Source organism: Peromyscus leucopus, chromosome X, assembly GCF_004664715.2.
Source record: "Peromyscus leucopus breed LL Stock chromosome X, UCI_PerLeu_2.1, whole genome shotgun sequence".
NCBI lineage: Eukaryota > Metazoa > Chordata > Mammalia > Rodentia > Cricetidae > Peromyscus > Peromyscus leucopus.
In genome coordinates, this window is record NC_051083.1 from 96,152,789 (window position 1) to 96,177,249 (window position 24,461).

A 24,461-nucleotide genomic window follows, 5' to 3' on the forward strand; every position below is an offset into this window, starting at 1 on the left:
AGGACTGAGATCGACCTGGTAGACTCAGTCCAGGCAGGTCCAGTCCCCTCCTCCCAGATTGAGCCAAGCGTCCCTGTATAAGTCCCAGGTTTCAAACAGCTATCTCATGCAGTGAGCCCAGGTCCTGGTACCACTGCCTAGATGCCTCTCAAACAGATCAAGCCAATCAACTGTCTCACCTATTCAGAGGGCCTGATCCAGTTGGGGGCCCCTCAGCCTTTGGTTCATAGTTCATGTGTTTCCATTCTTTGGCTATTTGTCCCTGTGCTTTATCCAACCTTGGTTTCAACAATTCTCGCTCATATAGACCCTCCTCTTTCTCACTAATTAGACTCCCAGCGCTCCACCTGGGGGCCTAGCTGTGGATGTCTGCATCCAGATTCCTCAGTCCTTGGATGGGGTTTCTGGCACAACTATTAGGGTGTTTGGCCATCCCATCACCAGAGTAGGTCAGTCCCGGCTGTCTCTCGGCCATTGCCAGCAGTCTTTTGTGGGGGTATCTTTGTGGATTTCTGTGGGCCTCTTTAGCACTTTGTTTCTTCCTTTTCTCATGTGGTCTTCATTACCATGGTCTCCTATTCCTTGTTCTCCCTCTCTTTTCTTGATCCAGCTGGGATCTCCCGCTCTCTTTCCCTCAACCCTCGCCGTTCATTGCTCCCACTCATGTCCAGGCTGTTCATGTAGATCTCATCCATTTCTCTGTCATTGGGTGATCCCCGTGTCTTTCTTGGGGTCCTGTTTTCCAGGTAGCCTCACTGATGATGTGAGTAGCAGTCCAGTCATCCTTGTTCCACATCTAGTATCCTCCTATGAGTGAGTACATACCATATTTGTCTTTCTGAGTCTGGGTTACCTCACTCAGGATGATTTTTTCTAGATCCATCCATTTGCCTGCAAACCTCATGATATCATTGTTTTTCTCTGCTGAGTAGTATTCCATTGTGTATGTTTACACATTTTATTTATTTATTTATTTACAATAAATAAATTTATTTATTTATTTATCCATTCTTCAGTTGAAGGGCATCCAGGTTGTTTCCAGGTTTTGGCTATTACAAACAATGCTGACATTTAAGGAATTGCTCAACATCCCTAATCATCAGGGAAATGCAAATCAAAACAACTCTGAGATACCACCTTACGCTTGTTAGAATGGCTAAGATCAAAAACACTGAGGACCCTTTATGCTGGAGAGGATGTGGAAATCGGGGAACTCTCCTCCACTGCTGGTGGGAATGCAAGCTTCTACAACCACTTTGGAAATCAATATGGCGCTTTCTTAGAAAATTGGGAATCAATCTCCCCCAAGATCCAGCTATACCACTCTTGGGCATATACCCAAGAAATGCTCAATCATACCACAAGAGCACTTGCTCAGCTATGTTTATATCAGCATTGTTTGTAATTTTCTAAGGTCTTTATTCCTTGAGTTTGAAAATCATACTGGTAATAGGATCTTTTAAAAATTACCCTCAGCTCTTAAAATTACACAGCAAAATATGTAGGGTTTGGGGTTATATCACCACCTAAACTGCTATTTGAAGGTATTCTTTGTCCATAAAACTAGTAGAGGAAAAAAATAGGACATGCCTTGATTGTTATTCTTTTTCACCTTTGGTGACTACAAAGAAATGTGGCATCCAGTAAAAAAGTATGTGTTATTATCAACATTCTGCTATGGTTTTAAAGATTCACATATGTCAATTTTATATAAAAGAACATGATAAAAAATAACTGATGCTAGCCAGTCAGACTAATTACACAATACTTAGTTCAATGCCTAACACTGTAACTCAACAGATGAAAGGTTTCCAAGAGGAATCAATGCATTTCTTTGACAAAATGAAGAACATAGTAATTATAAGCTCTAAGTCTTGATTTTCATAAACAATCAAAAATCTTTAAAAATTCAATACAGAAGTTACTGTTTTATCCACTACAACTGACTATTCATGAAGCTGCCAAAACGTATTTGACTATGGAAGTTTGACAACAGTAACATCATCTTAATGCTACATCAGGAGATATAAAACATAAAAGTGACTCTCCACTTGGATAGCTTTGAGGTTATGTTTAATAACATAAATACAATAATGTGTATGTGCATTCATATGTGTAGAGAAGGAGAGGTGGGGAGGGGAAGAGGGTGAGAGAGGTGGGGATAGTGAGAGGCAGGAAGAGGAAGAAGAAATAATCGGATTGGAAGGCAGGCAAATATGTAACATTTTTCTACCCCCATGAAAATAGCACCTGGAATTATACATGAGAATAGTTGGGAACTCATGTGGCGGTGTACAGATTTCTGCTGCAGGCAGAAAAATGTTGAAAATCAGTGGCAGTGTATTAGTGATTACAAAGTCAAAGACCTTTTCTGAGAAGCCAATTTAAAAGAACAGATACTGAATATAAGAAATCATTCAGAAAATCAGCAATAGCAATCTCCTGGGAAGCCAATTTAAAAGAACAGATACTGAATATAAGAAATCATTCAGAAAATCAGCAATAGCAGTCTCGATACTTATGATGCTGTCACCTTCTCAGTGCTTCATTGTTGCATTCCATATGGACTTTACAAAAAATCCATGGACACACAATGCATGATGCACAACATATATTTTCATTACTAAACCTTGAGGAGCTATGGAATTAAAATATGCAATTCTAAAAACTTAAGAGCAAAAACATTTCTGGATAGCCATTAAGGTCCTTGATTAAATAATTTTTTTCATTTAACTGGGGCATTAATTTGAAGAATGTAAATCTTACTGTTTTAAGGCTAATATGTGTGAATGAGTTGCTTAGTGAGTCTGTCATATCATCTGACCAGGCTTGGATGTTTTCTTTGCCTTGTAAATTATATAATAACTCACAATGTGATAAAATTTTCTTTTTACAAACACTCTTCCCAAATACCTAGTACAGGCAATAAGCATCAGGAATCATTTAAAGGTGGTAAATTATTGCTGGTTAATTTTGGATAAGTTAAAGACTAATGCATTGAATTCATTTTTGATTCAGACCTATGAAATAAATAAGTCAGCCATAAAACATTTTCGAGGGAGATTACATATGAAAATAGTATTTGTGCTTTCAAAGATACCTTATAATCCCTTGGATGAGGCTTCCTCAAATCTGTTTTTCTACATTTTATTAATGTGAATGCAGGCACATCAAGACTTTTTATGTAAACAAGGTTGGGTGATGTTTAGGTAGAGCTTGCCTTGAAAGCTTGGGTGCCCAGAACCCTCCAAAAACAAACAAAAAACAAAAACCAGAACAGTGTTACATGCCTGTAATTCCAGAGATGGTGAGATGGAAGGCAGAAACAAGATCCTTGGGAGTTTGCTGGCCAGTTAGCCTGGCACAGTTGGCAAAACTCCATGTCAACGACAGACCTTTTCTCAAAACAAAAGGTGGAAGAGAACCAGAGAAATGATGCCTAAGGTTGTCCAAAGACCTACACACACACACACACACACACACACACACACACACACACACACACACACACACACAAAAACAAACACGAACATACACAAAATAATTTACAGAAAACCAAAGGCATTATGTTTTTAAAACATTCAATTAAAAATATGGTATAAACCTGACATAGCGGCTCATACCTTTAATCCTAGTACTCATGGGGCAGAAGCAGGTGCATCTCTGTGAGCTCAAAGGCAGCTTAGTTTACATAGCAAGTTCCAGGATATCCAGGGCTACATAGTAAGAACCTGCCTCAAAAAACTATGGTATACATTCATGGTAGACAGTGATTATTTATGTATATGTTATATAATGGTTATGACAGTCAAATTAACATATCCATCACCATCCATGCTGTACATCAGATCCCTAAAACTTGATTCAGCTTATAACTAAGTTTATATTCTTCAAAAAACATTCCTCTCATCCCTCCCCTCAACCTTGACATTCTACTCTATATTCATGGTTTACTACATGTTTGGTTCTACATAACATGGCATTTTTTTGTGTGTCTGGCTTATTTCACTTAGCATAATCTTTTCCAGGTCCATCTATGTTGTTAAAATGGAAGGATTTCCTTCTTTTATGGCTAGATACTGTTCCAAAGTATGTTTGAGTCTGTATGTGTATCAACTTCCTTATCCATTTTGTCTGTACACACTTAGTTCATTATCTTGAGTACTGTCAATTATCTTGACTATTGTCAATAATGTAACAACCTACTATTTTTGTTCTCTTCAAATGTATACCTGAAAGTGCTTTATCTGAATCATATGGAAACTATATTTAAGAATTTCTATATACTACTTTCATGATTGTAATTGACTGACATTGATTCCAAAAGTATGTAAGAATTTCTTTAATCCACATCATTGTCAATATTTGTTACATCTTTTTTTATAGTAGCTATCTTAGTAGGTATGAGGTAATATATATTATAATGGCTCTGATTTGCATTTCCTTGATAGTTAGCTATACTGAATATCTTTCATTTATTTGGTAGCTATCTATGTATCTAGTTAGGAGAAATGTCTATTCAGGCTGAATTTTTCTCACAAAATGCAGGCTATGCCAAATATGGCAATAATATAATGACGAATGAATATGAGCATATGGTAGAAATCAGTTTTCTATACAGTGCCTTGTTTCTTTCTGACAAAGGATTCTTACTAGTCTATAATCACTAGGCCAACATACCATAAATCTTTTAAAACGATTCAATTTAAGTACCATGATGTAGAGAAAGGATGAAAAGTCTAAATGGGTCAGATATGGTGAGAGCTGCAGTGAGTAGCAGTTGGTTAACATTGGGTTAGGTGACAAAATGCCCGAGCTCATCAACTTAAGCAGAGGAAAGGCTTGCTTTTGGCTCAGTTTTAAAGGTTTTAGTCAATAGTCTTCTGCATCTGTTGTTTTAGGCCTGTGACAACAAAATATATTGTGGTGGGGAATACGTGGAGCAAAGCTACTCACCTAATGGCAGCCAGGAAGCAGAGAAAAGGAATAAAGTGGCCAGGATCCCAATAACCCCCCTTTAAGGGTATGTCTCAAACAACCTAACTTCCTCTTCTAAGATCTATGTCTTCAAGGTTCCACCACCTCTCAATATCACCAAGATGAGGAAAAAACTGCCTCTGGGAAAAATTCCATGTCCTAACAATAATAGTGGCCCATTACAATGGCAATTTTCTTTGTATCCTCATGTGTTATTTTTGTGAATGTATATGATATACTTGTTCCTGTGTTTTAGTATCAAATTTGTGTACTGAATTTTAACTCTAGAAAGCTGTGTCTTCATTGATCTTCTCGCATGTGTTGTTTATCTTTTACTTGGTAGTTATGGGTATCAATATGTTCAGACAAATGCTTGTGTCTTAAGGTTTCTACAGTCAGGAAGTTGTAATCTAGAATCCAAACATAGAGTCTAGGTATTCCTGTTTGGGTAAATGCTCCATTCTTTCCTAATATGTCTATATTCAGGTATCCTTAGTGTCTAAGAGTAGATTTCAGAGGTTTGGCAAATATAATGAAAGCTTATGCAATATAGGGCATCTCATCCATTCTCTGCTTTAAATACTGTCTAGAAAAAATATCTACAAACTTTTCAGAATTATACTATCACTAACTCAAAACTGATCCCATTAAACAGTGTATACACAGTGCTTTATATATTCAAATCCTTTATTGACAGTCAAGTTTTTAATCCCTTCCACTCATTACTCCTCTAGGTTCCACAAATGGAGGAAACAGTAATCCCAGGAAATAACTTTCCATATGCTACAAAGGGGTAAACATTGCTAGAATTAAAGTCATTAAAAACTGTATAATGCAGGTGTTACCAGGCTTGTAGACATTAAGACTACTACTCTTGACGTTGGTGAAACAACAGAGGAACTATGCAGTGGAAAGGGAAAAGGCTCTTCCTAAATTTATATCTCAAATTTAAGGTGAGACAAACTGGGAGAGGAAAGTATTCATATTAACACAGCAATTCCGAGTATATGAAGGCCACAGAGGCCATCCTGGGTTAATGAAAAATTATTTAAGTTAGCAAATGGTTGTAACTCTTCATGAATGTGAAAGGAAGCTTCAAGAGTAAGTGACAATTCTATAAAAGTTGACATGCATGTTGCTATACTGAGGTGAAATAAACACGAGTCAAGGTTTTAGGAGCAGCCCAGTCAAAACCAGAATGAGGACCCATGAGACCCAAGCCCAATTTTCCATTTTAATATAGAATTTACTTGTTTTACTACCATATTCAAAATAACTCTTTCTTCACTACTATGTCTACCCTATGAAGGCCACTGACAAATAAAAATGTACATTCTTTGAAACCTGGGAAAAATCAAGTTAGCTTGTATATGATTCAACCCTGTACAAACAGTATTACCTCCCACTTTCCTGGGATGGGGATGAAGTTTGGGTGACAAGAGTTCTTGCCTAGCATGCACCAAGTCCTGGGTTTGAATCTCCAGTGCCACATAAACTGATCATGATGGCACATGCATGAAATCCAACACTTGGAAGGTAGAGGCAGAAAAATCAGGAAATCAAGGTCATCCTCTACTCCATAGCTAGAAGACAGTCTAGAATACATAAGACTGTCTCAAAAAAGCACAAAGGAATGAAAGTTGTCATTTAACTGTGATCACTTTTTGTGTCTTAAATTGTGTCTTACTATTATTAAAGATAAACCTTTAGCTAACAGATGGAAAGTTTTGCTTTCTTTCAAAGAATAGTCATTCTTCATTATGAAATAAAGTATTGTTCTATTTTAACTTAAGAAACAATTCTAAAATTTTGTTCTAGAATAATGGGTATAGAGCCTTTATAAAGTTTGCTTATACGGATTGTCTCAGAATTGAAACATTTTAGAGTGTTAAGAACTACAATGAGCCCAAACATTTGACTGATATTTAAACCAATTTCAAAAATATAATTCAATAATTAGTATACAATCCTCCTATAGTTGATGCAATTCTCAGTACTTTCATTATATTAAATTTTGAATATTCAAGCAATATTTCATTATGGAAGAAAAAAGTGGTTTGAACTATTTAATTCTATAACTGCAGTGGTTTATTTTTTTAATTACATAATCTTTGTAGCAAGTCAGTTTTTCCAACTTCACATTTAAGATGTGGAGGTTTAAAAGAAAAGAATACTGGACACAGAAAGCACTCAATCAGAGTATGCCCAATGTTCTAATTGACTTATGCTGAATATGTATTGATGAATGAAAGAAAGCACATTGTCACTTTGTCTACACAGTGGACTCCTGCTTGTGTTACTTCCTCATGTCTTATCCAGAGCTGGTGAACCATAATTAACTGAACAAAAGGGAAGTTTTAGCAAGAAAGGGGGAATTCATAGGACCATTACTAGCTTAAAACTGTCAACTGGTAGACTATCATATCCCAATGCCTGAATTACAACTAACTCCTTTCTTGCCTAGGTTCTCCATAACTTCAATCTACCTTTGATTGGTATCCAATGACAACTGCATAATGCTCACTCTGATCTGTTTCTTTATTTCCCCACCTAGAATGCTTTTTCTGTGTATGAAATTTCACCCAGATTTGATTCCACCTTGTCTGTGAAGCCCTCCTATACAATTCCAGCCCACATCAGTCAGTCCAAATTCCTATGCACCTCATTGTCTCTAACATTTATTCAGTCACTGAAGGATATGTAACTTCATTATGCATTTCATGAACCTCAACTCCTCAATATGACTACAAGTTTTTTTAAGGACAGGAATGCCTTTTTATAGACCTCTCACATCCACTCAAAAAACCACACTAGTACAGTTTTCTGCCCACAGCAACTATACTGTTTAAACTGAATGTAGTATTACAACTAACCATAACATAAAGAATATACTACCCTAAAATAGCATTGGCCAATGCATCTTAAGATGTGAAGAATACTCATTTTTAAAAGTCTGTTAGAAAAAGGATAATCATGGTAGAAATTCTATTTTTTTAATTTAGAACTGAAAAGCCATCATTAAACGGAAGAATAACTGTTTACATATTCAAACCTACACTTTATAATTCAACAGTAATGCTTTAAAGTATCTGCATATCTACACTAATGATAAACTCACGTTGGCTGAGTAGCAAGAACAGGGGGAAAAATAAAACTTTCAAGATCCACGGCTTGATCACATTTATTACTTCATAGGTGCTACTCCCACATTTAAATGACATTTTCCCTAGAAACAAGTGAGTATAGTGTAAGAAGCACTCTCAAGAAGTGCCTTAATTTAAAGTGGCCTACAGTACACATATGGACTTAAAGGCCCTACTTATAACACTCATTATGCAATTTATCTTCCAATTCTCCATCTCTCTAGAAAGCCCATTTTCTCAGACAGATTTCTTAGAAACTGTCAAAAATAATTTTCTCCTTTAATGCCTTAGTCCTTGTACCTTTGAAAGTGGGTGAACAAAGGCAAAGCTTCTACCTGTCAAAGACATTTCTGTATATTATTATTAGCAGATTCATCACAAAACCCTAAAGGACAGAGAGGAGAAAAATAATCTAAAAGAAAGCTATAAAATCAAGTTCTTCTCAAATACAAGCACTTAGAATTAAGTATAGCAATAAAGCAAGTGATAATTATGAAGCCAATTTGGAAATTCTAGTAGTTTAAAATATTTCAAATGTCTACTTGTGGTTATTATACTTTTAACCTAGTTTAGTCATAATTATCAGTAAGTTTAGAAAAATATCTTAAACCCTAAATTGAGCTATAGTGTAAATAGCTCTGGATCTTCTACTATATGTTTATATGTTTAATTTTTAAAGTATTCCCAAAATTCTTATGAAAAAGATGAGTTGCTTTTAGGTGGAGCCCCTATCATGTATCGTTGGACAGTAAGTACTCTTTAATATTCGTTAGAGATCAATCTTGTTATGTCTTTACTACAACAAAAATTTTAAAGTAGCCAGGCATGGTGGTTCATGTCCATATATGTCATCTTGAGAGTCTGAGGTAGGTGTATCACCATGAATTTGAGGCCAACCTTGGCCTACAGAGTGAGTTCAGGTCACCTTGGACTAGAGCAAGACTCTGAGTCCTGAAGAAAACAAAAATCAGGCTGGGTGGACAGCTCAGGAAGTAAAGCCCTTGGCATAAGTGTGAGGGCTGGAGTTTGGACCCCCAAACCATAGAAATGTGTATGGTGGCCCGACTGTAATTTCCATGTTTGGAAAGTCGAGACAGAGGATCGCTGAAGCAAACTGGCTAGCTACACTAGTCAGAATTAGGAAACTGCAAGTTCAACTGAGAGATTCTGCCTCAATGGATTAAGGTGGAAACCAACCAAGAAAGTCTCCCAACATCAGCATTGGGCCTCCATAGGCACATGTACACATAAACACAGACCGCACATACACATATGCACACACAATCCACACAGATGTTCAAAATAAAGAAATTTTATAAAAACCAGAAAATAGGCACCTCCTTGCCACAGCAGCCAGAGCTTCAGTCTCATATATGTAAAATAAACTAAACTCAGCAACTTGATTATGATTAAAGATGGCTGACATATGGGAATGTTATGTGAAAATTAGCTTAAGGCTCATAGACAAAAATGTAGAAGACATAGGGATGAGTCTTCACATAGCTTTCTGATGCAGCTGTACAATCAGAAATTATAGTTTAGGGATAGGGATGCCCTACATTCAGTCCCCAGGACTATGAAAAGGAGGGAGGGGTGAAAAAGAAAAATTACAGTTGGCTCTATCCTTTAATATTACCTGTCCCATAATCTCTGTTATAAATAATAAGTAGGAGCAAACTAAATAAAAGAAACATCACACACATCCAGTAGAGGCTATTACTTTATAAATATATAGACATTAAAATAAGATATAGCTGAATACTCAAGAATCTATAACTATATTCATAGCAGAATAAAAAATAAGGGTAATATCAGAGACATTTATAACTAGGGTAAAGTTATTTGTCTCATGGCTTTCAAATATTTGCAGAAGCATCAGTCTGATAGATCCATGTTAATGATTTTCACAGTGGTCTACTAAAAATACACAGAGGACCAATAGTAGGTACTCTTATACTTATTTCTGATAGAAATAATTATTTTTTAACAGCAGTGCCATGGTCACTGGTTCTTAAGGACAAACATCTCAGTTTCTATACTATAAAACATGTGCCAGGAAGTGGTGGGGCACGACTTTAATTCTAGCACTCAAAAGGCAGAGCCAGTCTGATCTCTATGAGTTCAAGGCCAGCCTGGGCTACAGAGTGAGTTCCAGGACAGGCTCTAAAACTACACAGAGAAACCCTGTCTCGAACAACCAAACCAAAACATGCTAAAACCTGCTTTTTAGCTGGGAGGTGGTCGTGCACACCTTTAGTACCAGTATTCAGGAGGCAAATACCTGCGAGTCTGAGGCCAGCCTGGTTTACAGAGCTAGTTTTGGGACAGCTAGGGTTGTTACACAGACAAACTCTGTCTCAAAAAAACAAAACAAACAAACAAACAAAAAAGAACAGCAACAACAACAAAATACATTCTTGAAGCTCTCCTCTCCAGACAATGTGCTCAGCCTCCTGTTTTGGCCCCAAGTCCAGGTTAGCTCGCTTACTACAATTCATTTTCACCCTCCTTGAATCCCATGAGCCTTGTATTCCTGCCTCCAGCTAGCTCTATGTGACTCTCTTTCTGCAGATACCCAATGTTTGCAGTGCGGACGAGAGAGAAAGTGAGACAGGGCAATGGTTAGTACTAGACCTAGTCCTTCTAGTCCTTCCTAGTGCTTCCAAATTTTCCTTTAATGGAAGTTCTGAAACTATTACATTCCTTGGATAGTCCTCCAGGAGACAATTTTGTTGAAGGCTGTATTATGGTACATAACAAAGAAAATATAAGAATCACTGACTGCTTTACAAATTGGCAAGCCTCAAGACTGAATGTAAAAATCTACATTAGGGAAATGCAATTTTTGGCCAGTTATTTTTACTAGCAGTACAAAGCTGAAAACTATCTCAGACCTCTGCCCATCTGAGCAGTTCAAAATCACCATGTGGCTGGAGGAGCCGAAGTGATGCCAAGAGACTAACCAAAACATCCCAAGAGCTCTCATGGCTGCGGTGTGGTTTTGATCATTCAAAAAGCAATGGCTTGGGGAAAGGTGCTTGCCATGCAAGCCTGGTGACCCAAAATCAATCCCCAAATCCCATGGAAAGGTAGGAGAAGCAACTCCCCCAAAAGAAATGACATTTAGTAAGGGCCTACATGTGGAACTATACATACCAAGAACTACCATTTCCCCCGTGGGACCACTTGTTTTTTCCCATTTTCTCTGGTGCCTCCTGCCACAAGCTCGGAATCACTAAACCCTCTCCCCCTTTAATTCTCCAATCCCAGCAACTGGAATTCTGAAGAGTGCACTGTCTCTTTCTCAGTTTAGTTGACTCACATGCAGTCACTTGGCTTAGGATCTTCTTCCAAAAGCTATCCTACCTTTATTCTTGATCCAAATTCTATAAACCAATGCCTTCTTTCTCCTAGGACGTACTCATGAGCAAATTCACAGCATTTCCAATGGAGTTGCTTAACACACTTTTTTGAGCACGAGAATAGCTAGGCAATGATGGAAGCTGAAAAACAGGTGAGATGCGATCTTCCCACTCCTACACAAAACCTGGCCTGAGAGTAGGAATGGCTGAAATGCTGATACCTTCTTCCAATTCTTCAGTTTGCAACATTCCCACAATCACAATCTCGGCTCAGTGTCAACTTTCCCACTTTCCAATACCATTTTCTTACTACCAGATCATCTTAAATTAACTCTAGCTGGTCTCTCCCACCTGAAGACTCATCCTCCAATTCCTCTTAATCTACAAGACTCTTGTATGTTCCTGATCTCTAATACAAGAAATGATCATCTAATTCTAATTCAAAACCTCCTATCCTGACTTCCCTGGGAACTTCCAATACAAAGTACACTTTCTTTGAAGTTTTATGAATTAAAGAGACCACAGCAAAGCAGAATGGTGAGAGAATGCTCAGAGTGCAAGTTGCTGACTGAAGACAGCTGCTGGGAATCCCCGAGTACTGTGGAAAGGGTGTGGTGCTAACAGCAACTGATTTGAGAACACCCAAGTTAGAGTTCAAAATCTGTTGGCCATAAAAGCTCTTCACCAGTAATCCATGGACTTTTTCCATTGAAAAAAGCTATTTGGGAAGTCACTCCTTCACAAGTATCTTTTTCCTGATCACTCTTTTATGCCATGCCTTTTAATTTTGCTTGTGTCTCATTGCCTGAGCATGTGAGCATGTATGCATTGTGTTGAAATAATTTTAAGCAACTTTCTTATTTGTATCATTGCATGAATAAGATAGGAAGCTTGTGGGGATGGCACCATTTCTTCCATTTCACTGGTATCTAACCACAGACCTCAGCAGAATGTATATTGCTTAAACACACACACACACACACACACACACACACAACACACACACACACACACACACACACACACACACACACACACACACACACTTTCCTCCAGTGACACAGAATTTCCAGTCAGCTATTCAACACTAACATATTTTAAGGTTGAGCAAGTTTTAAAGTATGATATATTAAGAAATGTAGAAAATACACCCACATTTGATACAAAAGATGCCACTTATAGTTGGACCAAACAGAATCTTCCTGCACCCAACCAACAATATACTATTAAACCATACATCTTCTGTAGGATTCTTTTTTTTTCTTTATACTACATAAGCTCTGGTTCATTTTTGCTCTTAGCAACAATAACTACAGAAGCTCAACTCTAAATAAGTTTACTGTTGGGAATCTAGTCTTCCCACCTACACAACCACCGGCTTCCCACAGTCTCCAGTGTCTTGTGAGCAACCGCCCAATTACTGAATGTGGAAAGACAGCAAGGTCCATTCTTGGCAGCCACTGGTTTTTACTGCTAGTCCTCACTTACTTAGCTTAATTGATTCAGAACAGTATAAAAAGAGACATTATTACACAAGTTTGAAAAAGAGACTACTTACAAAATGTAAATGTAAAAGCTCTGGTCATTGTACTGCTTTAAAACAGGCAAGCATGTGTGACATGGAAAGCACAGAATAATGCCTATTGAAATCAAGGAAACCTGGGAACTCTGACTAATCTCATTACACAAGTTTAGTGTTCCATACGTATACATTCTCAAAAAGTGAATTTATCCATAGAAAGGGAAAACACAACTGACTTCAAAATACAATCCATTGTAGCAGAAGGGTTTTGTGTCTGACACAACTTCAGTCTCAGAAAGTGTAGTTTTCAAAAGAGAGAAGCATACTTAGAAAAGCAGCCCATACATGTGTTAACAAAGTACCGTTCACTTTACTGTTTATGATCTTCCCATCGTATTGAAAGATCTTAGCAGAGATTCTTCCTGGCCTGCTACGTATGAATTGGAATGTGAACTCAAGCACAATTTATAAGGAGGAAAAAAATTATGGGCTAAATTATTATTCCTTTTAGCCATATGGGGAAGAATGGAAAATAAACACAGCTCTACTTTTTTAACTAAATATACTTAGGTGTACATACACCTGTAAGTACAGATATAAAAATAATTTTGTAATTATGTTTATATATCTTTCTGCGTCAACCACTGATGGTTTTGTGGTACAAGCAATAACTGAAAATATGCCTATCTTCTCTATCAGAAACATTAAGTTGTTCTCCAATGTACACCAACATTGGCGAAAAGAACCATATTATACCTTCAAAAGGCTCAATAACTGTCAGAAATGGTTTTCTTTTACAAGAAAAACTATACAATATGGTCAGAGAAAGGAAGTTAGTACCATTATGTTAGCATGGATAAGGAAATCTGTCATGGTCCAGTTGTATCGTCTGCAGTAGAGATACACTTTCTACTTATTTTAGTCACTCTTCATTCAAAAAAGACAATAGGAATGTAATAGCTCATGTTTAAAATGCTAATTCACTATCATTTGAACCTGAATTGCATTATCAAATCAATCATCTTCTTGATAGCTCAATAAACAGGATTGCTGCTATTCTGGTAGAACAAATGCCTACCACAATCTCTACCACAATCCACTGCCTCACAAGCATGATGAAAACAGTAATTTTATTATTCTGGTAAGACAAGAGTTAATGCTCAGTCCTCTGACTTGAGCCTTACAAGATCTGCATGTCCAAGAGTGGATTTTTTTTTTTTTAAAAAAAAGGTTTTATTCCTTGCAATAGAAAATAACACTTACTTATATTTAAAAGCAAAATATCCATGCGCAATTGTCAACACAAATTCTAGTATATTAATTTTCTAGATGGTAAGATAATTAAAAGGTTCATTAGATATAATACACACCACAGTATTAAAAATCTAAGACTAGCCGGGCAGTGGTGGCGCACGCCTTTAATCCCAGCACTCGGAAGGCAGAGCCAGGCGGATCTCTGTGAGTTCGAGGCCAGCCTGGTACAGTGAGTGCAGGAACGGCGCAAAGCTACATAGAGAAACCCTGTCTCGAAAAAAAAAAAAAAAAAAAAAAAAATCTAAGACTATACAATCTTAGTGTTTTAACCAGGACCCTTTTCATATTTCTTTACTAATGAAGGAGATTCTTTAAATGAGTTTCAGCAAACATAAGTATAAATGAAGGCTTTGAAAAATCTTATCACATCCTGTTATTTAGGGAGCCAATCATAATAGTACTTTTCATGAAAACAAGAGGGGTCTTCACTTAAACTCATGTTCAGATATTCTCTTTGTGCTGCGTTTAACTCCAGAAATACACCCTTCACATGAAACAATTTATTTTAAAAACCATATAACCAATTTCCTAGAGTAACCCCATCCCCAGAATCTGACTCCTCCTCTTGGTAGCATTTAGTTTCCCTAGTGTTACGTGAGAGTGCTAAAGGACAGAAAAACGGAATGAGGAGCATGCCAGTCCAAACTGTCTCTGACAGTCACTCAAGCATCCATATAGGCCCTCATTTCTCTCTAGCCCCCAGTTACTCAGTGTGTGACCCTGGGAACTGGAGCATCAGCATCACCAGGGAGCTTGTTAGAAATGCAAATGTACAGCCCCACCCCGGAGCAACTGGAGCAACTGGAGCAAACTCTGGGAAAGTGCCCAGCAACCTGCAGTTTTAACAAGCATAACAGAAAACTACGATGTATGCTCAACTCAGAGAACAAGTCCGTCACAAACTTTAATGTGCATGAGAATCACCTGGGGAGCTTGTTAAAATGCAGATTCTAATTCAGGGGGGTTGAGGTGGGGCTTGGGAGCCTACATTCCTAATAAGTTCCCAGGTGATGTCTTTTATGGGCCACATTACAAGTGTTTCCTAAATCGGTTCTTTGCCAAAATTACTCAAGATGCTTATAAAATATGGAGAGTGGCACTACCCCAGATCAAATTAATCCACATCTCAAGAGAAAAAGCTAGAAAGTATCCAGCAGTTCTCCATTCCAACTACACGTTAAAATTACCTGGGGAGATCTGAGTAACTCTGATTCCCAGGTCCCATCCATGGTCGACTAAATCAGGATCTCTGGGGATAGAGTACAGGTTTCCACATTTTGAACACCTTCCCAGTGATTCCGATGTGCAGCCATGGTTGAGAAGGAATGTTCTGGAGTCTAACTGGTTCAACACCTGCCACAGTGGAACCTTTATAGTAGCCAACGTATTCGTCTAAAGTGGCTAATGTGAGCTTCCTCACCTATAAGTGCTTTGATTGTTGAACAGGAAAATGTACCTAAAATTATGCTTTCCTTGTGTCTTGAATCTTATTTTTGGAGGAAAAAATGTGCTCTCTGCAATGGTTAGTATTCAAAAGCCAGGAGCAACCTTGAAGTATTTGTGTCTACGTGGCCTTTCATATGATGACCTCTTTCTTCCCCAACCCCGAAACACATAAATAATTGAAATTTCTGATGACCTTTCAGAGTGGCAGGGTAACAGATGTATCTGTAACTTCTAAACCTATAAAAGCCAGATTCCACCAGTTACAGGCATTCTAACTGAAAGGTCTAGACAGAGATGACAACACTGTGCTTTTACATATGACAATTTGAAATTGTCAAAAGCATGTCTTCAGGTAGACAGGAAAATTTAAAAAAGACCTTAAACATACTGTCCATAAAATGATACCCATAAGTCAGTGGGGATGGGGCCATACAATGCCACACTAATAAGCACACAATATCATCCAATAGGTAAAATGGAGAAATGTGTGGTGTTACCAAGGCACTGTGAAATAATCAGTTATTTCCTTCCCACAATCAAGAGTTTCTTGAATTTGTCATCGTACACCTTAAAATTAGTTTAAACGAAAATGAGACACAGTCCTTCATCCTCTGGTTGCTCAGGTTCAGCGCCTTCGTCTATAGAAATGTGGCATACGGAAAGCCTACTAACCATTCAGACCACCATCTCAATACATTCACAGTGGTCAGACGGGTGTCTTATTTATCTGCTTAATAACTTGAGAGGCAGAAAATCAGCAACTAGAGTATTAAAAAAAAAAAGAGAGAGAGAGAAACAACCTATGTGTGTGTGCAAAGTGGCCACTGTTTAAACCATTTTGAAAGCATTTCCTTTATGAACTGGTCAAGCTCATTTTCCTCTTAACTGTTGCTATAGTCAGTCAGTGAACCCAAACTCACTTTAAAATGTGCGAAAATAGCACCTCCTGAAAGTGTGTTCTCATACGCTTTGGAGCAATGGGGTGGGAATGCTAAAACAGCCTTTGCCAAACTCAAATAATAGCTCAAGAACTGAACAGGAGTCAATTTTTACAGTCCCATGACTTTACAAAGCCAACCTAAGTACCTCTTCTCTGTGTATATATGGTATTCATTTTACAATTCATGTATCTATGTACTCACCTAGTCATCAAGTCACCTTATTTGTGACTTTTCTTTTCTCTTTTTTGCCTTCTCTTGATGGCTGTGATGTAAGGAGGTCAGCAAAAGCAAGAGCTCTAGCTTCTGGTGGAGCAGCTACTTTCACACATGCATCCAGAGATCACCGGTCAAAAAAGTAAAGAGTTGAGGAAGTACAAGAGATATTAAGTCCTGGCTCGTAATTGTATACTACTGTGAGAAGTATTTCATAGATTTTTTTTAACATGGCAATTTTCTCTTTTGAGAAACTGAATTTTATATTATGTATTTATGTGAAAAGAGGATAAATAGAGCGTGGTTTTACATTCCAACAACTAAAGGTGTAGACTGCTCACGGATTTTAAGGCCTCCTATAAGGAATCGTATCACAGGAGGAAAAATTCACAGTACACAAAATACGCTAGAGAAGGTTGTCTAAATTTTTCACCTTGGACACATCAGGTTCCACCTGTGACGTAAAACGTTTGTTCATGACTCTCTCTATTGGTCAGTTCATTTCACTGGACCTGAGATCGCGTATAATGCGGCCAGTTAAGAGGAAATGGAGCTTGCGACCAGTTCATAAAGGAAATGCTTTCAAAAATGGTTTAAACCCAGTGGCCCACTTGGCACACAACACACAGGTTTGTTTCTCTTCTCTCTCTTTTTTTTTAATACTCTAGTTGCTGACTTTTTCTGCCTCTCAGTTATTAAGCAGATAAAATAAAGAACCGCTGTTCTGACCACTGTGAATGTATTGAGAATGGTGGTCTAAAGAAAATTGAAGAGGAAATCTATTAAGTAAATGCCAGCAAGCATACGAGCAGTAGTCATTCTCCACGACAAAATTATTAGAAACTCACTATAATTTTAGAATTAAATAAAGGAGCACAAAGAGGAGACGACAAGACAATACACTGAAGGGAACAACAAATTCCTCCCACAGAGAACACTTTAATGTGGAGTTAATGTGTCTTCATCTACTTTCGTTTAAATACACATAATTCTAAATAATTTAATTTTAAGTATGAGAGGATGCAGAGCGATTTTATAAATCACATCAACAGATAATAACTGTTCCATTCCGCATTTGTGGTGAAAATGGTCAACAAAAAATAAATGAAAATAGAGCCATTAGCTCATAGTCTATACAAAAAAGTAACAGTCCCTTAAGGTATCCAGAGCTCCATTTTAAGTGCGGAGACATAATCTCAATGGGGTCCGCCTTTCAGGACATGATTTAGGGAACGGGGTGGCACTGATTGATAGGTTTTGTCGCGAGCGTTTATTGTGTGAGGGATACTGAGATAATTTGTGGCTCTCACTCCGCCACGTAACTTTATCTGTATTTGTGGATTTGCTATAGTTGAGAGTCAGTCAATGTAATATAAAAGAAGGTATATCTTTGTTCCTTAATCTCTCTCTATATTTCTGCTATCTTGTGCGTAGAAGTTATTCTCACTTCGCCATGACTTACTGTGTTCTATTTGCATTGTAACAACTTTGCAACAAGATCAGTTGTTCACAATGCTATCACACAGTTTTAGCCACACGAGTTGTTGTCAAAGAAAATCCATATCTGGTCCTCAGGGACCTCTTCTCTATCTCCACAGACATCCACATGGACAGAAGATTTAGAGAAGGTAAACATTGGGCTTGTTGTTTAAGACCTTGGTTGGAAGCGAAAGTGCTCTGGGCATTTTTATTTAAACACGAGCGATATTTTCACAACCGAGTAGACAGATATCACTCATGTCAGAGCTAATGACGACGTAAAATAATGTAACGTACAAAAACCAAGGAAATTGTAAAATGCCTTACACAATTTACTGGATTGTTTAACTGTTCCTCCAATCATTGAAGGTTTTAACCAATAGGGTTGCCGCTAATAACTCCACTGAAATCAATAAGGTCCCAACATAAAACGCACGAATTTTGCAAAGACTTATGCTTAACAAAATGTTTGTTTTGACATGCCGGGCCTTCTGAGGAGGTTACAAGAGGTGTCTTGAAGATGAATGTGAGACGTAGTACATCATATGAAAGGCCCACACCACTGTAGACAAGCAGCAAGAGAAGCCACACAATAGGTCTCTAACGGTTCTTGCAAATCGTGAGGATGAGATGGTGTTGTTTGTCGGATAGCTCTCTAAAAGAACACCGTTTTAATGGGTACGTTCAGTTAATAGACAATAGAGTACGACATTGATAGCCAAAAGGTGTTTACACGATAACTCTTCCCTCCCAGAACAGGATCCACGGAGATAATAGATGCGGACCTCACCACGTGGAGAACTAGACGAGCTAATTTCCATCACTAGTTGAAATGGATAGGAAGCTTAGATCACTGCTATTTTCCACCTCAGACTGTCATCATGGGATACGTAGCTCTCCATCGCTCGCAATAACCGGATTATATAGACGCCGCGGACGGGCAATTACACTTCGCGGCGGGAGGCATATTGGCACGCTGGAGTACATATTGGCGAGCCAAAGATATAGAGCGAGTTAGGTAATGTAGCAACCAATTACACGAGTTGATCCAGAGCTCTCAAAACGCGGGCTCTGAGGGGCTGAAGAGTAGAGAGTGAGGGACACGACTAAGTGAACTCGAGAGGATTAAGGAGATCAATAACTGCCTCCAAGGTTGAAGGTATATCACGCTCAAGAGGAGAGGAAGCGGCCAGCACAGTTCTCCTGGTATAGCCTAGGGGGAACATGTCCTCGATGCAAGCAGCCACCCTGCTCCAAGTGGTGGGTGCTCGCATCGTGGAAGCAGAGGAGCGCCGAGTCCCTCATTCACGGTGTTCGGCGGTAGTCTGAGGGCACCCTGACGGGCGTAGTGAGTGGGCCTAGAGGGGACTGAGTCGCGGAGAGAGAGCACGTCGCAGGAAGCGGTCTAGACTAATGCACCTCTCTGCAGCTACAACTTCTCGAGTGCACTTACGATTCTCACGAAGATCCGCGGAAGTAGGGCGACCGGGTAAGGAACGCGTACATGGCATTCTACGCGGCTCGTTGGCTCGCAAGGCAGGGGGGCTCCGCAAGGGTGTGAAAGGTCTTTTAAGCTGTATGTTGAGAATCAATATGGAACCAGGAATTGGACCTCGGAAAGTATATACTGGTCTATCCTTATCGAGTAAGCAACAATGCAGCACATCTCCGTCGAGACACACGACTCGGATTAATTTCTTGATCCTGGGGGGATGGTGCCCCGGCGGAATGACCTAGTGCACGAGTCGAGTAGTATCGGCTGAATAGAAGCATGCGTGGCCGGCGGCTCTCTGGAGATAAAGTAGGGTTTCCTCAACTTGCCGCCAGACATAACAGAGGAAGAGACAGCGAGAATGCCGCACTCGCTCCAAGGAAAACACTTGGGTAATGTGGCCCATAAGACATCAACCTGGGAACTTATTAGGAAATGTAGGCTCCCAAGCCCCCACCTCAACCTGAATTACAATCTGCATTTTAACAAGCTCCACCCGTCCGATCTTCATCGCATGGCACCCGTCCGACCGACCGCCTTCCGCAGTATCCGAGCATGGTGAGCGGTGGGTAGAGATGGAGCAAGCTTGTGCAGCCGCAATACATCGTAAGTTTTCTGGTTAATGGCCGCTTGTTAAAACTGAGCTATGCATGGCCGCGAGCTTCTATCCGCCCACGCACCGACATTGGCTACAGTTGCTCCAGTCTGTTGCAGCGGGGTGGGGCTGTACCCGCGTCCCGAGCTGCCTGCCTAGTTCGGCGCAGCTCACTTCTCCCGGTTACGGCAATCGGCTCTCCCGCTGCCACGTGGGTAGGCAGTGAAGGTAGCGCACCACCAGCTAGCCGAGGTCGACCAGAGCACAGGGGCGCTAGGAGCTGGAACTGAGCAGTGTTCTGCGTGGCTATCGACACAGCCCGAACAATGACAACGGCCGTCCATATGGAGCCTATTTTTGGGTGAAAATAGCTTTGCTCTCACGCCCCACGGAGCAGAGCGTCGCGATACGACATATAGCTCGAGAGTGGCGCAGCTGTGCGGCGGGGGCCGAGCACTGCTGAGGTCGAGGGTGCCTTTTTGCCGGGGCCTCGCCTTGTTAGGGGCTCGACGCTCCTGCGCCGCGACGCGCGGATCCGAAGCGGCACAGTCACACGGCACGGAACCGCACAGCTGGCCTTCGGACGTCGCGATGACGGCGGGCGAGCGCGCACGAGGCTTTCGTGGACTGTATGGTCTGCCTGAAGGTGTATATGGGGGCTGTCACCCGGCTCTGCGCTCTTGCGTGCTTGGGCTATTACACTGGAGAGGATTTGGGGATATGTACACGGAAGAGCTCAATGTGGGTAATGTGAAAAAAAAAAGATGTAAACAAAGCCCTATGGGGAGTGTTCAGAGAGTGTGAGAGAAGATGTATGGTGAGGTTCAAGCTGCAGCCAGTAGTGAAGCACGCACGCAGCGAGAGCCAAACAATAGTATAGAGGGAGAGATAAACAGTAGGAAGAGCAATATATTAGGAGTCTTGAAAGATTAGAAAGCCCACTCCAGAGTCTTCCTAGAAGCACTATTTTCCAATGAAAAGGTACTATTATTGATTGGCTCCCTAACATAACAGGATGTGACTCAAATTAATGGTGTATTTCAACCAATTGCAAGTTAGGGTCATAGTTGTATACAACTGCGATGCCCAGTTATGATGTGATAACCTGAGGCAGAGGAAACCACTGCCATCTAGTATACAACTGAGGTTCTAGAGTACTCTGTTGGGCATAGTGTGAGGCAGTGAGCAGGATGCTGCACAATGATGGACACATACAGGACACAGACCTAGGTCCTGTATGAAACAACACCATCATAGGTAAATTGAGAGTTAATCAAGTCTATAGCAGTACGCATTTCGGGAAAATAGGCTAGAGTGGAGGTGGTGTGTGTATAATGACATATACCTAACCAGACAGACCTATCTTGGTTTGTTCATATTGTAGATTTTATGTTATGACCCATAACTTAGCAGATATTTATTCTACTATTTCACTACCTGGAACAAAAATATGGGTATTAGGTTCCTGAAAAAGAAGAAAAGCCACAAATTGCGGCAATGGGCCATCTATCTTCCTCTGTTAGTCTCCATGTGAAGAACAATTTATAAAATAGCAGATAAAGATGTAAATATTATAAATTAATCTTGTCATCACTGTACGCAAACAGCTGCACAATGAAATTATCAAAACCTTAATTATTGTTTCGTTTTAAAAAAAATACCCTGATAGCTCTTGTTCACCAGACTTGTATACGCATAAGGAGCGCTTTCGGAGATATGAGTGTTCTGTTGGACAAAGTCGAGAGAAGCAAAACAGAAATTTAGAGGAATGCAATTGCTGATAACATTGTTCCAGAGCGGTAGCCAGATATAATATAATTCGAGAGAAATAGTGTATATAAATAATAATTTATAAGCTTATGTGTAAGTACATAGTTTCACGATGATAGCACTTGTGAGGGCAGATGTGAATAGGTTCTATATTCGTATGGTAAGTAAATTTGTGCTGCAAGACGTGCTCTAGATATGATATTCTGAGATAGTGATGTATGAATTGGAGTCAATCCCACCTTCCTGGGAACTTTAAAAGAAGGGAGGCTATACAAAGATCGGCATATTCCCAGTGGTTGTAAATATTTCTTATGTTTAAAAAATAAGACCTCGCATAAAAAAATTATAAGTCGATATATAGTATGTGTTCCTACATATCGAGGTCAAATAGTAGAGTTTCCACATCACAAAGTTCTCACGAGGTATATCGAATACTTGGTCTAGTATGGATGGAAACTGTAGTAAAGAGTTGGATTTGGTGCCATCTTTTAGTCAACAATGATGTGGAGGGCTATACTTACTATTCACTCAAACTATGTCTGAAGCTATGTTTCATGTCCACTCTACAGAAGGAGTGGATTTATTATATAAGTAATAACCCGAAATACGATTGAGAAAGTGTATTCTACTGCAGACGATCACTGACATTGGACAGATTTCCTTATCCCATGCTAAACATATGGTACTTAACTTCCTTTTCTCTGAACCTATTCGTATAGTTTCTTGTAAAAGAAAACCATTTCTGACATGTTATTGAGCTCTTTTGAAGGCTATAGATATGGTTCTTTTCGCCAATGTTGGTGTCATTGGAAGAACAAACTTAATGTTTCTGATGAGAGAAAGATAGGCCATTATTTTCAGTTATTGCTGTACCACAAACCATCAAGTGGGTTGACGCAGAAAGGAATATATTAAAAATTAATTACATTAATTTTATATCTGTACTTACAGGTGTATGTACACTAAGTATATTTAGTTAAAAAGTAGGCTGTTTCTATTTTCCCATTCTCACCCCCATAATGCTAAGAATAATATTTAGCCCATATTTTTCCTCCTTCAAAATTGTGCTTGGAGTTCACACTTCCCAATTCATACGTAGCAGGCCAGGAGAATCATCTGCTAAGGATCTTTCATAACGATTGGGAAAGATCATAACAGTAAGGTGACGGTACTTTGTTAACACATTATGGGCTGCTTTTCTAAGTGATCCTTCTCTCTTTGAAAACTACACTTTCTGAGAACCTGAAGTTGTGTCAGAGCACAAAAACCCTTCTGCTAACATGGATTGTATTTTGAAGTAGTTGTGTTTCCTTTCTATGGATAAATTCAAACTTTTGAGACATGTTATACGTAGGGAACACTAAACTCAACTTGTGTAAATGAGATTTAGTCAGAGGTTCCCAGTTCCTTGATTTCAATAGACGCATTAATTCTGTGCTTTTCCCATGTCCACACATGCTCTGCCTGTTTTAAAAGGAGTACAATGTACCAGAGCTTTTACATTAACATTTTGTAAGTAGTCTCGGCTTTTTCCAAACTTGTGTAATTATGTCTCTTTTTACTACTGTTCCTGAAATCAATTCAAGCTAAGTAAGTGAAGGACTAGCAGTAAAAACGCAGTGGCTGCCAAGATGGCCCTTGCTGTTTCCACATTCAGTATTGGGCGGTTGCTCAACAAGACACTGGAGACGTGTGGGAAGCCGGTGGTTGTGTAGTGGGGAGACTAATTCCCAACAGTAAACTTATTTAGTTGAGCTTCTGTATATTGTTGCTAAGAGCAAAAAGAACCAGCTTATGTATAATCAAGAAAAAAGAATCCTACAGAAGAGTATGGTTTAATAGTATGTTGTTGCAGGAAGATTCGTATCACTATAAGTGGCATCTTTTACAAATGGGTGTATTTTCTACATTTCTGTAATAATCATACTTTAAATTGCTCAAACCTTAAAATATGTAGGTTGAATAGCTGACTGAAATCTGTTCACGGAGGAAAGGGTGTTGTGTGTGTGTGGTTGGTGTGTGTGTTGTTTGGTGGTATGTGTGTGTGTGGTGTGTGTTGTTTTAGCATATACATTCTCTGGGTCTTGGTTGATACAGTGAAAATGGAAGCCAATAAGCATCCAACATGGCCTCTATGCACATCCTGGTGCACTTCTGTTAAAAAATGACATGTGCAGAAAATATGTATACTTTCCACTCTTACACTT

At 39.2% G+C, this 24,461-nt stretch overlaps 1 protein-coding gene across 1 annotated transcript in view; it reads right to left on the reverse strand.

The window, feature by feature from the left end:
* Window positions 1-24,461, reverse strand: part of Ammecr1 (AMMECR nuclear protein 1) — a 229,116-nt gene that overhangs the window by 92,521 nt on the left and 112,134 nt on the right. The window lies entirely within an intron of this gene.